Genomic DNA, 18,579 nt, shown 5'->3' on the forward strand with positions numbered 1-18,579 from the left:
CCTAGCAGAATAACCAGTATACAGATTTCTTTAGAAATGAGACCACCTGTATATGAAGGGTACCTCTGGCCTCCATGAAGAGAATTAGCTTTATACGCTTAGTTATTCGACTCTACAGTGAGCTGGACTGTCTATGTCCATTGCCACTCAGCAAGGACACTCGATCAAAAGCTGATTTTTTTTTCCAAATTTCATCTTACAATGAAAATTTCCCAAATGAAGCACATGAACACTTCTGTATTTTACCAGTAGCAATACTTCCTGACAATGGGAAATTTCAGTTACTGCATTATGTTCTCTGAGACATATGCACTGAGTTACCTTAAAGGATGAAACTGTCGCGGGTTTGTTTGGTGTTATCCTTTCCGACAAAACTGAGGGGGAAATCACATCTTTTTAGTTTTTGTTATGTTTTATATGCAAAAAAATATTTAGCTTTATTTTTATCTTGTAGACTATTTATCAAAATTGGTTATTTGTGTGATTAGGGGCAACAGGATAGGCAATGTTACTAATAGCACAGAACACTACAGTTAACTTATTTCGCTCTTAATAATATTCCAATGCCAAAGTACAATCACCCAATAGCTAAACAGGTGGCATTCAAACTGTAATAATGTTGCTCTTTTGTAGGAAAAATTTTGGTTCTCTCAAGGTAAATCACACAGATAGAATAACAAAAAATATATTTTCTAGCAATCAGCCTACTTTAAAAGCTTTTGGAAGGGAGAGGCTGTATTTGCATCAGCTTGCCTTCTAGGTCACTTTTCCTCTGAGACTAAAAACTACTTTTGGTAGAGTGACAATAGTGCTGTTTATAAAGATATCTAGAGAGTTATTTTTATACCTTGTCACAGGAGATTGAAGAATTTCCTATCATCTTAAGCCAGGGTCTGGCTCTAACTATTGGTTTTCTAATAAACTAACTAGTCTATTTTGTCACTAAACAGAATGTGTGGTTTGACATTAACTCATTTTAACTATACCCAAATGCATTTAGTTTTAACACATAAAAATGGAGGGGGGCGGCTTCTGGGCCTTAACTGTCATATCAGCAATGGTGTCATACCTAAGGCAACAATGTGCTGAAGAGCATCAACACTCAAATAAACTTTCAGAGATTGGAATGCCTCTCAAGCAACTCACTTATTATAAACATTCAACTGATCTCAAGCTATTGACTTTTTCTTCACTGTATCTGCATCCCTTTAATGTGCATTTATCAAAAAGATAATTATTAATCCATGAAATGTATTTTAAAGATGAGAAATCAAATGACAAGACATTTTTATACTCCCTCAGAGATGTGAAAGCACTAACATACATAAAGATGAGGGTGGGTGATAATCTCAACCCAAATAGCGAAGGTAAACTTCTGTTGCTGTTTGTTTTAGCAATCTTAGTATTATTATGCCCAATGAACACTGGCTTCTTCCAAAGCGAATATCTGATTCTATATTTCATTTAGGTGTTTAGGAATTTTATTTTATTTTTTAATAAGAACTGATGCTGAGGAATTAGCTATGCAGAAGGCCCTGACCTTTCCCAAAAATGTTAGCAGCATTACAACTTTAATTCATGGAAATGAAGCATTTCTGGAAGAGGGCTCCTTAAACCTTTTCCACTCATGACCCTTTTTTGCCCAAGAAATTTTCATGAAACTCCAAGCATATAAGCATATAAAATAGATATACAAATCAAACATTTACTGCCAAATTTTTCATGACCCCCACATTCAGTTAGGTGAACCCAAATGGGGATGAGATCCACAGTTTAAGAAGCTTTGCTCTAGAGCACTATGGGAGTACTGAGTATTGAATAAGAAAGAATTTGAGTTTTATAAACTTGAAGTGTTTCCATGCATATTCAGTGGTGATATAATTTCTCTGTCTTCCAGGATGAGGTTATGCTCTTCTCTTCTCCTAGGAACATGGTTTTGTTCCATGTTTGTGATGTAGTATACCTTTGGAAAATATGGGAAGTTCTTAAAATACCTTAGCAGGTCATTGTATCACTGATATTTATTTTTAGTAAACTTTTAAAATTTCACCAAAGTAGGATAAACATTAAGCTGGCCATTCAATTTGTTTTGATTGCATATGTTCTCCTTTGCACATGTAATATAAAGCACATTTGCAAAAGTCTAAACTCTTCTGATATCCCCAGGTCCCCTTAAACTCCTAAAATAGTCAATGATAAAAATACTGAAATATGCTTTGCTACATCTAGCCTGATAAAAATGCTAAGAACAGTTTGAAAAATAGCCACATGTCCCCTTTTCCTATTACAACTTGCACACTTGCCAAAACAGAAATTTAAATCACTCCTACCATCTATATCCTTTGCTTCTAATCATGTGCAATTGAATGGAGCCAGAGAAAGTCTTCTATTTGTTTTGTTTTTTTTTTTTGTAATCTAATCTTAACTGATATCTCACTGAAGCAAAGCAATCTTTTACCCCTTCCTAATTGATTCTCTATTATAGTTTTGACAATAAATGTTACAGGCTTTCACTTCTATCCTGAAACCCATAACTGCCTTCTGCCCTCCCAACCTCTTAAGTGAGGCCTTGATTTCATGCTTTACTTAAAATAATTGAAGCTACATGCCTCCTTCTTCTCACCTCCTTGTCACCTGACAATTCCTCCTCCTCGTCTCACAACCCACTAACAACATCCACATAATTTCCTACATTAGTCCCACATGAACAAGTGGCCTTGCTGCTTACCTAGGGTAACCCTGCTATACCACACCCCACCTTGATCAAATCCAGAAGATTAATCCATTATTTGGCCTTCTCTTTCTGTCTCACCATCAAGGCTTCATTCTCCTGATTCTTTCTTTGTTGCCTACATGTGACAATTTCCCCCTCATCAGAAAAGCAACTCCCTTCTTCTAAAATATTTTCATTACTCTTTTTTGTGGGGCAATGAGGCTTAAGTGACTTGCCCAGGGCCACAGGCCTAGTAAGTGTCAAGTATCTGAAACCAGATTTGAACTCAGGTCCTCCTGAATCCAGGTCTGGTGTTTTATCTACTGTGACACCTAGCTGCTGCAGCCACCTAGCTAACTCTTCATTACTCTTCAAGGTACCAGTTTCCTTCCTATTACCCCAGGGTTTTAACCTTATTATCATCCTTAACTCTCATCAAATCTCATTTTCTAGGCAATTGTAAAATCTTGCCATTTCTATCCAAACATCTCTCATTTATTCCCATTGTCTCCACTCATAAAGTTACCATCATGAATCAGGTTGTTATTATCTTTCTCATAGACTGTTATAAAGCCCTGTATTTGGTATTCCTACAATGAATTTCTCCTCACTCCATCATTAACACAGTTCCCAAGCTAATTTTCTTAATTGTCATTTCTTCCAGTCAAAATCACATGGTAGTTGTCTATCGTTACCTCTGACATTTAAATCTCTTTAGTCATATCCAACCATTCATGATCCTTGCTCCTTGAGGCCACAGATTGCTACAAATTTGTCCATATGTTTTAGCACACATCATTGTCTGATAGTAAATAACTTGCTGATGGATTGATTCTAAAGAGTTTTTTGGGGCGGTGGGGGGCAGGGCAATGAGGGTTAAGCAACTTGCCCAGGGTCATGCAGCTAGTAATTGTCAAGTGTCTGAGGCCAGATTTGAACTCAGGTCTTCCTGACTCCAGGGCCAGTGCTTTATCTACTGCGCCACCTAGTTGCCCTGATTCTAAAGAAATTAAAGGATATGATGTGTGTACATTTTGCAAGTTTTAGAGTTGAGCACTGGCATCAACAGTATGATGATTATCAATCAGTTGACATATTCTTATGAAAAGGTTACAGAATTGAGGAACATTTTAAAAGTAAGAAGGACTTAAATAAATAAATTTTTAAAAAGTAAGAATGAAATTGTTATGAGAGGCTCTGTCTCTAGCCTCAATATTATTGAAACATGAAATATAAGCATGTTGTGAAAACAATGTTAAATGAACTTCTCTTCATATGTTCAGAGACACTTGCCAATTTCCCATTCATTTTTACATCCAGGCATCAGGGCTTGCTCTGAAGCATCCTGTGTGAAGGGTGGATGCCCTTTGGTTAAGAAAGTTCCTGGATTTACCTCTCTAGGCATCTGTTCCATTGTTCAGAAGAAGAATGTATATTTTGCTAAAGCCAGACCTTGCAATTTACATCCCATGGCTTATCAGAATATCATCTCAAATTTCCAGAAACATTTTAACTTTTAAAAAGGGCTTTCTGCAAAACAACTCTGAAATGAATATAACCTTTACTCTCACCATTTTGGGAATGAGCACAAAAAGTTACAGTTTATACTATGGGTCTCTTGTAGGAAAGACCAGGGAAAATTCAAGTCAATTCAACAAAACCATTATTTATCTACTGTGCTTAAACTGGGGATACAAATACAAAAGCAATGGCAACAGCAACAATGACAGCAGCAACAACAAAACAACAACAATAACCCCTGATGTCAAGGGATTTAAATTCTATTGGGAGTAAGCAGATAATTACAATGACATTACACACACATGCATCCATGCACACATGCATGCATACATATATAATGTGTATATATGTATGTATGTGTGTATGGTAGGTTGCTCTAGAAGATGAGCAAAATGATATCTACATCTTAAAAAAGTTACAGGGTGTCCAACTGTGGCTGCTCAGAACAATACAAGCTCAGGATGCTCTACCACAGGTCAGGCACAAAAAATAATAAAAACTTGCTAATGGATGAATTGATTCTATAGAAATAGAAGTATAACTTTTGGGTTTGATTCTTTAAATGTGTATATCTCCTTCTATTTTGAGCTACTTCAATTCTGCTTTGCTCATAAAGCACAGCACTTTCCCTGATGATGGCACACCATGTTGGTGAGTCCTGTGCCAGTGTCTCCTAAATCATGCAATTGATTTGAAAGTTCTTCAGAGAGACCTTGAGAGTGTCCTTTTATCCCTTTTTCTGACCACCATGTGAGTGTTTGACTTCTGTGTGTTCTCCATAAAATAGTATTTTAGACAAGCATAAGCTTGCCATTTGAACAATGTGGCCAACCCATTGGAGTAGTGCTCTCTGCAGTAGAGTTTGAATGCTTGACAGTTTAGCTCAAAAGAGGACTTCAGTGTCTGGTATCTATTTCTGCCAGGTGATCTTCAGAATAATTGTTAGACAATTCAAATGGAAGTGATTCAGTTTCCTAGCATGGCACTGATATGCTGTCCTATGTTTCACAGGCATACAGCAATAATCTCTGTAGATCTCCAGTTTGGTAATCAGTCTGATACCTCTTCCCCCAAATTTTCCTACAGAGCCCCTCAAATGCTGAACTAACTCTAGCAATGCATATGTCAACCTTATTATCAATGTGTACATCCCTGGAAAGTATACTACCAAGGTAACTGAATTTATCTACAGAATTCAAAATTTCTCCATTTGCTCTGACAGTCCCATGTATGGGTGATGGTGCTGGATGATGGATATGTTTTCTTGGTCTTTAAAGTTAGGCAAAAATTAGCACAAGCAGCAGAGAATCAATCTATACTTTGCAGCATCTGATCTTCAGAAGTTACATTGAGATAACAATTATTTGCAATAAAATATAATGCATGAACTCTTCCTCTACTTTAGTCTGGCCTTGGAACCTTTTCAAGTTGAAGACTTAACCATTAATGAAGTACCTGAAATTAGCATTTGAAAACATCACACTCAAAAGTATGACAGCAATCACACATCCTTGTTTCATTCCATTGGTGACTGAGAAAGCATGAGAGCAGTGTCCATTATCCAGAACACAGGGAAGCATGACATCATGAAATTGATATACAATACTGATGAACTTCTCCGGGAAGCCACATTTTGAAATAATTTCCCATAAGCCCTCACAACTGACAGTATCAAAGGTCTTGGTCAGGTCTACAATGTATCAGAGGAAAGACTTGAATCCTTATCTTCCTCATTCCAGAACCAGCTATGAATCTGCTATGCAAAATTATCACTTTCAAATGTTTCAAATTAAACACATACAAAGGAGATTTTTTTTAATAGATGGAGGAGTATTAACCTTTGGCACGAGGAAGAAAGGCTTTGTGTAGGAAGTGGTACTTGAGCTAAGCCTTGAAGAGAGAGAGTTTCCAAGAGGTGGATGTAAAGGGAGAGATATGCATTCAGTGATTTCCACTTGCTTCTCTTCTTTCTTTGTCTGAGTGAAATGCATCTCCTATTCCTATTTTCCTTACTTTGTAGTTCAGAACTTATATACAAAAGATTGGGAAAGCAGCTTCTTCCCTGATAACCTTCTGCTGACAGAAACTGATTTTTAACACATGGTTTCTTAATGGATGCCTTTCTATGTCATTTTATCATCTTTGACATACACACCAGAAATGACAAAATATTTTATAAAAGGGAGTATTATATTTCTCATATGGACCCTTTGAAAAGTATTGTTAGAAAAATAGCTCAATAAAAAACAGTGATCTAAGGTTAAGAAATGTTATTTTTCCTTATTTCAGAAATAAAATTTACCTCTGTTACCAAAGAAACATGAAGTTGTTATGTGCTTATAGCGAACTTGTTCTCATCCTCACAGGAAAACATATTTCTTTAGTAACAGAGGTCAAGTTTATTTGTACAGAGAGGAAACAATGATTTCAGAGGAAAGAGGGGTACTTTATGGAACCATTTTGGATGAATTTTCATTCAGTTCTCAGGGAATCAGGCTCATGGATGGGAAAATAGAGGGCTTCTTCTCATGCCATGAAGAAGGGATAGCTCAGAATACAGGGTTTTACTAAATGTGATTTTGGGGCCCTCAGTTTCTTCATCTCTAAAATGAAGGTGTTGACAATATGAGCAGATGGTCCCTTCCAGATGGAAAGAATATAAATTTTTAACTATCAACTGACCTTACTGGCAGCGTTGAGGACCCCAGTGCCTGGAAAGTCAAAATGAGCAGCCTATGGAATAATCAGAATGGAGAGTTGGGAATAGAATCAATGATCAATTAGCAATTTACCCTGGGTTAGACCAGTATCCCTCCTGCCACAGAAGACGTTTACCAACTGATATGCTTATGCTATTTTCTGTTCTACTGCTGAAGAAAGCAAGTTTAGTGTAGTCCATCAATTTGGACTCATATATTCTGAGGTCAAATCCTGTTTCTGCCAATAATTACTTTTCTGACCTTTAATAAATCACTTCTTCTATCTGATCCTCAGTTTCCTTACCTAAAAAAGAAGTGGCTGGGCTATATGAACTGTACTATTCTTTTCATCTTTAATCTGTTATTATGTGATTGGAGTATTTGTGTGTGGCTAGGGCATGCTTACCCTAAACTGGTGCATTTATGTTTAAAAATATGTTGATCAAATAAAGAAGAAAAGGATCATATGTACAGAAATACTTAAAACAAGCATTTCTCCCCCTAGGGGCAAAGAACTGGAAAGAGAGGGTGTTCATTAATTGTGGAATGGAAGAATAGATGGTGGAATTTGAATGTAATGAAGTATTATTATGCTGTGAGAAATAATGAAGGGGATGATGTTTGAGAAAATCAAGAATTATATGAACTGTTGCAGAGTTAAGAGAACAGAACCAGAAGAAAGATATATACAATGACATCACTGTAAAGACAAGTTTCACAGACTTAAGGAAATCTTTTCAGCACAATTACCAGTGAGTCTAATGGAACAATCATGATGTGTTCCATTAACCTCCTGAAAGAGATTTCATATGCTCAGGGAACATATAGGATGTAATATAAAACATATACATATATACATATGTGTGTATTTGTTCAGACCAATATTTGAAATTGTTTTGTTTGGCTATGTATATAATTAAGGGTAATATACATAAATTTTTCCCTCATATGAAGGAGGTGGGGCAGTGCTAAAAGAGATTTTGGTTAAGAAATTTTTTTGTAATTTAAATTTTAAATTATTGACTTTTTATTTCTATTTTCCTATTGTGTTCAGATGTTTCTACTCATTTACCCAGTGAACCTTCCCTTATAAGAAAGAAAAATAGAAGAAAAAAAAAGCACTTTTTGTGATCATGAATGATAGCATATACAACTTTCTGCACACATATTCCAACAACTCTCCAAGGAGAAGAGGAAGATTAATTTCCTCATATCTTCACAGGGGACAAGTATGATTATTACAATTGCAAAACATTCAGCCTCATTCTTCATTCATTTTGTTTATATTTTCATAGTCACTGCACAATTATTTTTCCTTGTTGTGTTTACTTTCCCCAGTTCATACATATATCTTCCCATTTTTATCTATTTCTCATACTCATTTCTTATGGTACAATTATACACCAAATATAAACCATAGTTTGTTCAGTAATTTCTAAATCCAAGTCTCTTTCTGCAAGAGAAGTGATATTATTAATATAGTCTTGTACATGAGCTCTTCCCTTTGGTCATTGACCTACTTATTTTATATACCCATCAATGGAATATCTTGGTCATAGTATATGAAAAATTATATTATTTTTCTCAAATAATACCAATTAGTTCAACAGGATGGTTACAGGATGGGAAAATCATGTCTTTGTCTTCATACCACCCGAGTAGCATGCCTTTTAATTTCTAAACACTGCTGGTTGCCTGAACTATCATGTGGTCTGTTTAACTGCTTGAATCCAAAACCAGTATTGAGAATCCAGGTAATAGGTTTAGGATATACAAATTTTTCATTTCTTCCACATTGTTTCTTTACTAAATTTGACTTTAATTATACTATAAATGAACCTCAAAGTGAAACCAACTTTGGATGAAGTTCCCTGTGTCTTGGAAAGCCAGAAGAGACTAGCGTAATTTGTATACAGAGAGGGACATGGAAAATGGTACACATTTTCAGACAGATGTATTGTTCAGTTTAGCATTTTTCCTTCTTTTTATTTAAAAAAATAGCTTAGAACATCAGTTTAGAAGGTGGGATGGAGAGGGATATATGGTTAAATATTGGTAATGTAAACAAAAATTAAGAAATCCAAATTTCTTTTTAAAAAACTTTTAAAAGTTACGTTAGAAAAAAAAAGTATCAGATTTGATGAAGTATTTTCTTTCTTTTAATTATTGCTCCCTAAAAGATGCCTATGTTCATGGGGATTTCAGAGTTACAAAAAGACTTCAATGGTCATCCAGACAAAGAAATTCTGGAATAAGAATATAGTGTTTTGAATATATGAGAAGAGAATATGAAATGGGGTTGGAGAAGATCATCATCCCAATATAGCAGACTACAGTATGTTTTGAACGTTCCCATTGGGACAAAATTTCTGCTACCTTCTTTCTTTTTACTGGACATAAAGCTTATGTTCATTGGTGTTCAAAACCATTCATGATCTGCCCTTTCTAGTCTTTTTACACCACAATCTGTCCCCCAAACCTTGCCTTGTACTTTTACATTCAATTCCACTAGCCTTCTTAATGTTCTTCACACTAGGTACTCTACCTCTTGACTTTGCATTTTGGCTTTTCCCCATCCCTGGGATGTTCTCCATCCTTATCTCTGCCTCATGGCATCTTTCACGTCCCACAGCTAAAAACCTACCTTTTACATAAAGGATTTTTGAATCCTTCAACATTATAATGCCTTCCCTTTACTGATAACTTCCATTTTATACTTTTTATATTGTTTTGGTACATGGTTGTTTATATCTTGTCCTCCACTCCAATAAGGCTGTGTACTTCTGCCCCCCCCCTTTTTTTTTTGGTATTTGTCATGCTTAGCACAGTGTCTGGCACATACTAAATGCCTAAAAATTGCTTTTATGACTGACTGACATCAAACCAAAATTTTGTTCTTTGTAACTTTTCCCCTTCTCAGAAAGGCAGAACAATGTCTTCATGCTTCTACATGAGAGTAAGCAGGTCCCCTTTATATATTGTCTCTTTAAAAAACAAAACAAAACAATTTCCATTTCCTGCCCAATATGGCAAGAAGGCAAGTCATGTCACAGTATTAGTTGTTCTTGGGACTGTTTCTAGTTTATCTGTTCTAAACTGTAGAACTGAACACAATATTCTAGGGGCAATCTGAAGAGATAGCAATGTAATGATACTATCAATTCCTTATTCTTGCATTTTATTACTCTGTTAAGTGGATCAGTGGATAGATTTGCCAGGCCTGGAGTCAGACATTGAGTTTAAATTAAGCCTCAGTAACTTACTAGTTGTGTGATCCAAGACAAGTCACTTAAACCTCTGGTTACTTCAGTTTCCTTATCTGTAAAATGTGGGTAGTAGAAGTACATACTTCCCAGTATTGTTGTGAGGATTAAATGAGTTAATGATTATAAAGTACTTAGTACAATGTCTGGCAAATAGTAAGACCTATATAAATATTAGTCCCCCTCCTCTTCCTCCTCCTTTTTCTTACCTATATATTTTTTAAAATTTTTTGCTACTGAAAATTATTATAGATATATAAACACACATATACACATACACAGACATATACATGCACATATATACATTGTGTAATTTAAGATTCTAAATGTGGATTCTAATGTGTCCTCCCAGTTTGGGGGAAACTGACTAAAAATCACTGATAAAACAAGTTTAGGTTTTTAAGGGTTTATTGGAAAATAGAAAGAAAAAGATTGAGAACAGAATTCTAACAGCCTGACATTCCTATCTTTCCTCAAATTTCCTGTGAAGTCCTCTGCCGCCACCACCATCAAGTCCGGAAGCCAAAAAGGCCCGTGCTCTCTGCGCAGACTCCCTTTCCTCCTTCCTGTCTCCTCCCAGACCATAGGAGGCTCCTCCAGTTGATTGGCTGGTAGACTTGATAGACAGCACCCATGAGCAAACGTCATTTCCTGACGCCAAGGAAAAGCCACAATGCCTCTGAGGCATTTTCCTCATGGTGGAGCTCTCCACAGCAAGTCTCCAGTAGGTGGCGTCATTCCAATCATTACAACATAAATGTGGGTATGTGTGTATATATCCACATGTGTGCATATACATGTATATGTGTACATAAATATATGTATATGTTAGTGTATTTGTTAAATTTACCTGAATATGTTTAATTCGAAATTCCAAAAATCTATGTCATATACATTAAAAAAAAAAAACTTTTATTGATTCCTTATACAACCCAAGTCCTCAGCCACTCTAATGATAGTCAACCTCAAGTTTAACTACTAGGACTGTGGAGAAAAAAACAAAAACAATTACTCATATCAACTCTATTTTAGCAACTCAACCCAGAATATGAGGTAGCATGGTACAGTAGATAGAAAAATGGCCTCAGAACCATAAATCCCTACATTAGCTAGGTAATCTTGGATAAGTTACCTTAACTTAGGCATTTAAGTAATTCTGTAATATAATAAATTGCATGGTTATTGCCAGTGGATCGCATCACTTGATTTTATAATACTTTAATTAAAGTATATGAATTTTTTTTAACCTATGTATTAAAACCCAGTTTGACATCAGTAGATAGTCTTTATGAGCTCCTGTGTTGTGATTGTTTAAAAGAAAAAAAATCTTCATCCAATCATCAGCCTGATGGTAATGTCTTCCTAAACTTGAATTGGGTGTATTTTAAATGACAGATATAAGGCATTTCACTTGGTTGAAGACCTCGGTCCTTGGTGAGGCCAGCCAAGGTCTGCTTTCCATTTGCAGAGCCCTCCAGAACCTCAGATTACTTTCATGTTATAGACAGTAACACACTGGAGCAGTACTGTCATGGAAAGATTCCACAATATAAATTAATGGCATGAATTAGATCTTTTATTATTCAAATTTAGTGACCTCTAGTCTCAGACTACTAACATAATGTTCTACATTTAGTAGATAATTTATGTTGCTTTGGAATGTTAATAAAAAAATGTGACTGGATTCCACAAATATTTATTAAGTACCTAACTGGTGACAGAAACTTAAAAAAATACAATAAAATAATTACTCATCTCACTGTCAAGAATATTTGCATGTATATCTATATTATGCATGTGGATATGATATGTTAATATGTATATGTGTATATACATAAACACAGAACTATGAAGATAAGCTTTTTAAACTGTAGAATGAAGTTTTTAGTAGCATTAAGTGCCTGAAGTCCACTTATCTTTCCTAGAATATCTATCTATAGTTCAATATACATAGAATTATTTTACCCAGAAATAAGATGTGTCTATTCTGAATAAAGCACATCCCTAATATAATATATACTTGCTAGATTTCATGACAACTAGTATTCAAATCACAAACATCATCCTGTATAAACAGTCTGTTGCTGTAGTACTAGATTACGGCTTTTCAATTACCAGATGTTTTTCAGTATTTACTTGTTTTTTTTAGAAACAATGTGATGTTTTTTCCTGTAAGCATTCACAATATGATAAGCCTTTATTGTGATCCTGTTTGAAAGCAAAGAAACAGATAAAGAAGGGAAAATCTCAGCATGGTGGAGATGAATTGGAATATTCTGACCTAGAAAAGAACTAAAATGAACCACCCAAGTCACTTTGTCTCATAATTACAGGCAGAAACATAAAACAAAAGTAATAGGAACACTTTCAGAGAAGGCTGTAGTTCTTTTATAGATATGCTAAAGCATCAAGACCTCTTTTCTTAAAATAATGATTTCACCAAAATCAAGATTTAAGAAGGCTTCTTTTTTTTGTCCTCTTGAATTCTCTTTTATAATCTGTGTATACATTTTTTTAAGGTTAGGTGAAATGTTTAATGCAATTAATTTCAATGAAAGAAATATATTTTAAATAAAAATGACTTCTCATTATAAAGTTTTCCAGTATATATTGCTATCTGATTAGTAAATATAATTCTTAATTTCTTTATTATTTAATGGAAAACCAGTTAACTATACAAAAATTGATTTTCTTCACTTTACCAATTTCAGGGCAGTCATAGTGTTGTAAGATATAAATATACGTCTAAAAGTGACCTAAGTGCCTTTTGTATATCTTTTTTTTACACATGAATTTTTATTAGAGACAGTTTATCTAATGTGACGAATGGTGTTCTTGGTATCAAGAAACCTTGAATTTAAATAAATACTCCATTAGTCACATACATGACTGTAAAGATATTTATGGGCCTTAGCTTTCTTACCTGTAAAATGGAAATAATTAGAATTATACTATAACCCAGGGTGGTTTGATAAAGTGTTTTATAACCTATAATTTGATGGATTTTTTACTGAGTCTGTGATGTCATTAATGTGAGTACTCATTCCATGGCTACCCTTCCACACCTTTGAAGGTGCAAGTCTTGTCCAAGTTCTCCAATAAAGATCCTTGATTGTCTATTAGTTGCTCTTGAGCCTTTCTTTGATGCTCTTGCCATTCGTCAGATAATAGTAAAACAAAAAGCCTGACCATTATTTATTCTTCCATTTCTGAATATTAAATGATTAGCTGATGTTTATTAAACAGTTAACAAGTTACAGGCACTGTACTAGACATAAGGAATACAAATACAAAAAGGAAGCTGTCCCTGTCCTCAATGATCTTACATTCTAAAACCTCTCTTCTTGACCTTTTTATGCCTGCATGTGCATATCCTTCTATTTATCTATCTCCAATGACAACTTAATGCTACATGTCCATTGCAATCCTGCTTCGGTTCTATATTGCCCCCTACGCACACTGCACTGATCACACCTGTCCATTCCCCATTTGAGCCCTTTTATTTTTTTCTTTTCCTTCTTTTCCTAAGAGAATGATGATCCACAATGAATAAATATACAAAATCAATGGAACAAATATGGTAGTAAATAGAAGGGTCTTTGTGGTAGGAGAATGGGTTGGAGGAGGGGGTTATTACAAATACTGTACTATTTCCAAAGTTAATCCAGCCTATTCTATTCATTCATTAATGAATCTGCTTCACACTCCAGCCATAATGTCTGTCCAAGGTCTATGTGCTGATGGCCAAATTCTTGCTATTGTTTCTTTCTACAGATGATATTGTGTTGATTTTATAATGTCTCATGACACTGTAGAGGTTTCTGATGAGATCCTTAAACATTCAGAAGAGTTTAGGGGATGAAGACTGGTGATTGACTATGATATACAATTGAATAAAACCCCCCACAATGGGTCTTTCAGTATATTTTCTGAGAAGTTTTATAGGCATCTGGCTTCTGTGAATAAGAGAGAAAACAATGGAAGGGGAGACACTGTGTGGGGAGAGAATGGGGAAAAGAGAAGGAAAAGAGGAGGAAGATGAAGGAGAAAGAGAAGCAGGAGGATGAGAAGGAAGAGGAATTAGAGGAGAAGGAGGAAGAGGAGGATGCAAAGGAGGAAAAAAAAGAAGAAATCCAAAACAACAACAATGGAGGAGGAATAAAATTAATACTAGTAAGAAGGAAAAAAAAAGAAGGAAGGAAGGAAGGAAGAAAAGTGGGCAGATGGTCAGACAGAGAGAGATCACTTTGGCAGCAGTATATAACATGGACCAAAGTTGAGAGAGACTTGAAAGGAGAACAGTTAGGAAGGTTTTTGATTAATCTATATGAGAGATGATGAGGGCCTGAAATAAAATCTGTGAATAGAGAGAAAGGATTTGGTACAAGAAATTTTATTCACATAGTTTTGGTGACTGGATAGACATGTAGGGTTAAGGGGAGTGAAGATCAAAAGGTGGCCATTCTCTTTGCAAAGAAAAGAGAATTTTCCCTGGGGATTCTCCAGTTTTGATATCCACCACTGCAAATTTCACGTTCTGAACATGAATTGCTTTTGATTGGCTAAGGGAAAACCACTTTCATTATATTTTATGAATGATTTAAGGTGTACGAGATAGAAGGTAATTTTCACATTATGAGATTTTCTCTTTAGATGCAGATTTAAAAACCTGTCCACTGCATGAGAGCTGAGTCCCATGTATAAATATGTTATTATTATCCACAAATTACCAAGAAAGTGATATATTTCTGTTTGAAATTATGCAAAATAATTTATCTCTCATCTTAAATTTAAATGAGTAAAAATTGGAGCATCTTTGTACCAATGTAATCCATTCTTTAGTATTGGCCACAAAGCTAGTGGAAATAATTCAGTTGAGATACCTATTTCACCTCTGGAAGTTGCATAAATATATATTCCCACACACAGCAAGGGATCAAGTTCTACATTTAGAGCCAGAATTTCTTTCTCACATCCCACTAAATCCACAGAGAGCTTCCTCTCAACCTTTGTCTCAGATCAAAGGATTGGACTGAGTCATGTAAGATATATTTTTATTCCAAAATCAATTTCTTTAAATATATAGAGGGAAATGATTACATTTTCCAAACATTTTTGTATTTTTCAAATTAAGAATGTCATAATTAAAATAAATTTCCTTTAACCAAAAAAAAAAAAAAGCTTTGTAAGATTTTGAGAGAATTCATTTGCCTGCTTCTATAGGGATCTTCACAATCTGAAGAGGTAAGCTTTGAAGCAGGTAAGAACAAGTCACACAATTAAAACACAATAGTTAAAGTATTTCCCTAGAAGCATATAAGTTTCTTAGGAATCGGCAAATATCAGTCATGAAAACAGCTGGAAGGGCACTGTCACCATGGTAAGACGTAGTGCAGGGCATTTCTATGGGAGTTCAAAGGGAAAATACACGGGGAGGGAAGAAAGATTTATGCTGCCATATAGTCAGTGAACACAATCCTTTCCAGATCTGAGGTTCAGTGCTTAAAAATACATTTTAAATGCATGGTGACAACTTTGATGTAATGAAAAAAAGAAGCTAGAGGGATTTTAAATACTAAAGTTATAATCATAATCACCTAAATCCATGTACAGTCAGGGTTCAGGGTGACGTGAAAGCTGAAGGGCTTCTAGAGGAAAAATATGGTACTCTAGGTGTTAGGCAAAGAGCTTTTAAAATTAGGAAAATAATAAGTTGAGCCAGTTATTTGAAGTACCGAAATATTTTTTTGATTCTGTTTCAAATGATGTGTTTTCTCATAAATCTTCTTATTATGCGATTAATTATAGGAGTCATAGCATCACATAATACATAGGGAGATGATGTCAGAATTATGACTTGAATTCAAATTCTACCTTGGACACATATTGATTATGTGACCTTAGGAAAATCAATTAATCTCCCAGGCCCTCTGATAGTTAAAACCATTAGTTGTTTCCAAGTTACTTTGTTAGAGGGAGTTCTATCAAATCAGAGCACTTTATATCAATGTAAACATGGATCTATTCCCTATCCCCAAAGTCAATACTTTAAATTTATAATTATTCATATTATTATTTGTTATTGAAATTCGTGTTTATATTTATTAAACATTCTTTATTAGAGAAATGGATTATGAAGCTGGTTCCCAATTAACTGTCTCTAGTAATTCCAAATGTGTTTATTTTACCTATTCAAAACCTTTTTTTTTTTACAATTTTATGTGTTTGCCAGTGTCCATTTCATCACTTATGACCTTCTTTGTACTCAAGCTTAACATAAACCTGGAGCATGGAAGAACAAGAGCAAAGCAAGGAAAGTTCAGGAAAATGAACACCACTGGGTCTCATTGTAACGGTCTTCATTCCCCAACAATATTATAAATGGAGGCCAAAAAAGTTTTTTTAAATGTATTAAAGAAAGAAAGTAAAAACAGTCCTGAGGTTTGTTTTGTCTAGATCACATCAAGCTTTTTTCATTCCCTTTAGAGATGTGTAGGACATCTGGGCCTTTTATAATGTCCTCACCAGATGAGGTTCATGAGACAGGCAAGTCATATCATGGATTGTACAGGAATGGAGTGAGTTTACAATGATGAATATCTAAGTCATTTCACAACTCTTATGTCATAGGCAGGACAAACATTTGCAATGGTCCCTGAGATTCTCAACCAGGAAAGTGACATGGTTAGACCTGTGCTATAGGGAGAAGACTTTAGCAGGAGGCTTAAGAGACTATACTGTGGTAATACAGGTAGGAGATGAGCAGGGGTTGGTTGAATTTTGGCAGTATTCTGGTTAGTAGAGAAGAGACTGATGCAAGAAGAGATGTTGCAGTAGAATGGAAAAGATTTGGCAACTGGTTGCTTTCTAATGTTCCCTGTAGCTAGGTGCCTAGTATGAGATTATTTAACAAGAAGTGGATAATAATTAAGTACTTCAAAATTTTTCAAGGTAGAGCATGTAAGGGGATTATGGAGTGTTGAGGACAGACTGCTCAATGTCCTTCTAATACAAACACAGCTGAGTCAAGATCCTTTGATATACACCATAAAACACAATAGGATAATTAAATTGTCCTTTATTGATAATCATTTTAACAGCATATGGTTAATTCCTTATGTCAAATTCCATTACATTGAAATTTCAAATGAAAAATAGGCAGTAATAGATTACATGTGGCAGTGGCTGCAAATCTTAAAGTACTTAGGAAATGGTCTAATTAAGTACAGAACTGAAAAGTTACTCTGATATTAGAATCCCATAGTTTGAGTGAGCAAAGATTAATTAGCCCTAGAAAGAAGGATAGCAAAACAATCTCAAAAAACTCACTTGTTGTTGTTGTTGTTGTTGTTGTTAGTCCTTCATTTTTGAAGAGGACCAATGATATCATGGGTGATGTCTTGACTTCCTTATAAATTGGGTTTAAGGAAATAAGGGTTGAACAGTCAACTTCACTCTTTCTTCCAGAGTCATCAAAGTCCAGGACAGTGCAGATTCAGTGGATGACCTTGGTGTTTTCCATGTTTGACCGAGCTCTGAGTGCTTCACAGTACCGGCTTCAGCTGCCTTCATGGTTTGCAATGTACTTTTTTTTTTTTGCAGGGCAATGAGGGTTAAGTGACTTGCCCAGGGTCACACAGCTAGTAAGTGTCAAGTATCTGAGGCCAGATTTGTACTAAAGTCCTCCTGAATCCAGGGCCAGTGCTTTATCCACTGCACCACCCACCTGCCCCCTTAAATGCACTTTATAAATATTATCTCATTTTTTCCCTCACGATAACCCTGACAATTAATTTCTTTTTCCTATCTCCACTTTACAAAAGAGAGAACTGAATCAGAGAGAGGTTAAGTGACTTGTTCAGGGTGACACAGCTAGGAAATAGTTGAGGGCAGATTTAAACTCAAATCTTTTTGATTCCCAGTCCAGTGCTCTATCCACTCATGACCACCACATTATAAAATTATGCAAGAGACTTTTGCTTTTGTTTTTCTCTTCCCCTTGTAGTTAAAAGCCCCAACACCAAGCTAAGCATCCTGCATTCTGGCAGGGCCCTCCCTAGAAGGTGTGGGGGGATGAGGTTGAGGAAGGGGAAGACAGTGAAAAAAATTTAGAGGACCCTTATCTATGTAAACAATTTGAATAAAGCATTTATTACTATATTCATGAGTCCATGTGAAGCATACTAGTTTATCAATGAAGATTTAGAATAATTAGCTTATACCAGTCATTGTGACTCAAAACTCAATTCTTTTCCAAGCTGAAATAACCAGGTTTAGATTAATATTGTCATCCATTTGACAACTTGTGTTTCAGTCCTATCCTATGTGTACAACAACTGGAATGCTAATTGTGAAATATTTCAGGGAAATGATCATTACTGTG

The 18,579-nt window shown here is 35.2% G+C and overlaps 1 protein-coding gene across 1 annotated transcript in view; it reads right to left on the minus strand.

Annotated features, from left to right (window-relative positions):
- MGAT4C (MGAT4 family member C) overlaps positions 1-6,963 on the minus strand; it is a 749,687-nt gene extending 742,724 nt beyond the window's left edge. The window contains exon 1 of the mRNA XM_043967011.1: positions 6,917-6,963. The gene's annotated coding sequence lies outside the window, so the exon portion shown is untranslated. The remainder of the gene's footprint in view (positions 1-6,916) is intronic.
- Between the last annotated feature and the right edge of the window lie 11,616 nt (positions 6,964-18,579).

Source organism: Dromiciops gliroides, chromosome 5 (genome assembly GCF_019393635.1).
Source record: "Dromiciops gliroides isolate mDroGli1 chromosome 5, mDroGli1.pri, whole genome shotgun sequence".
In the NCBI taxonomy this organism is placed as follows: domain Eukaryota; kingdom Metazoa; phylum Chordata; class Mammalia; order Microbiotheria; family Microbiotheriidae; genus Dromiciops; species Dromiciops gliroides.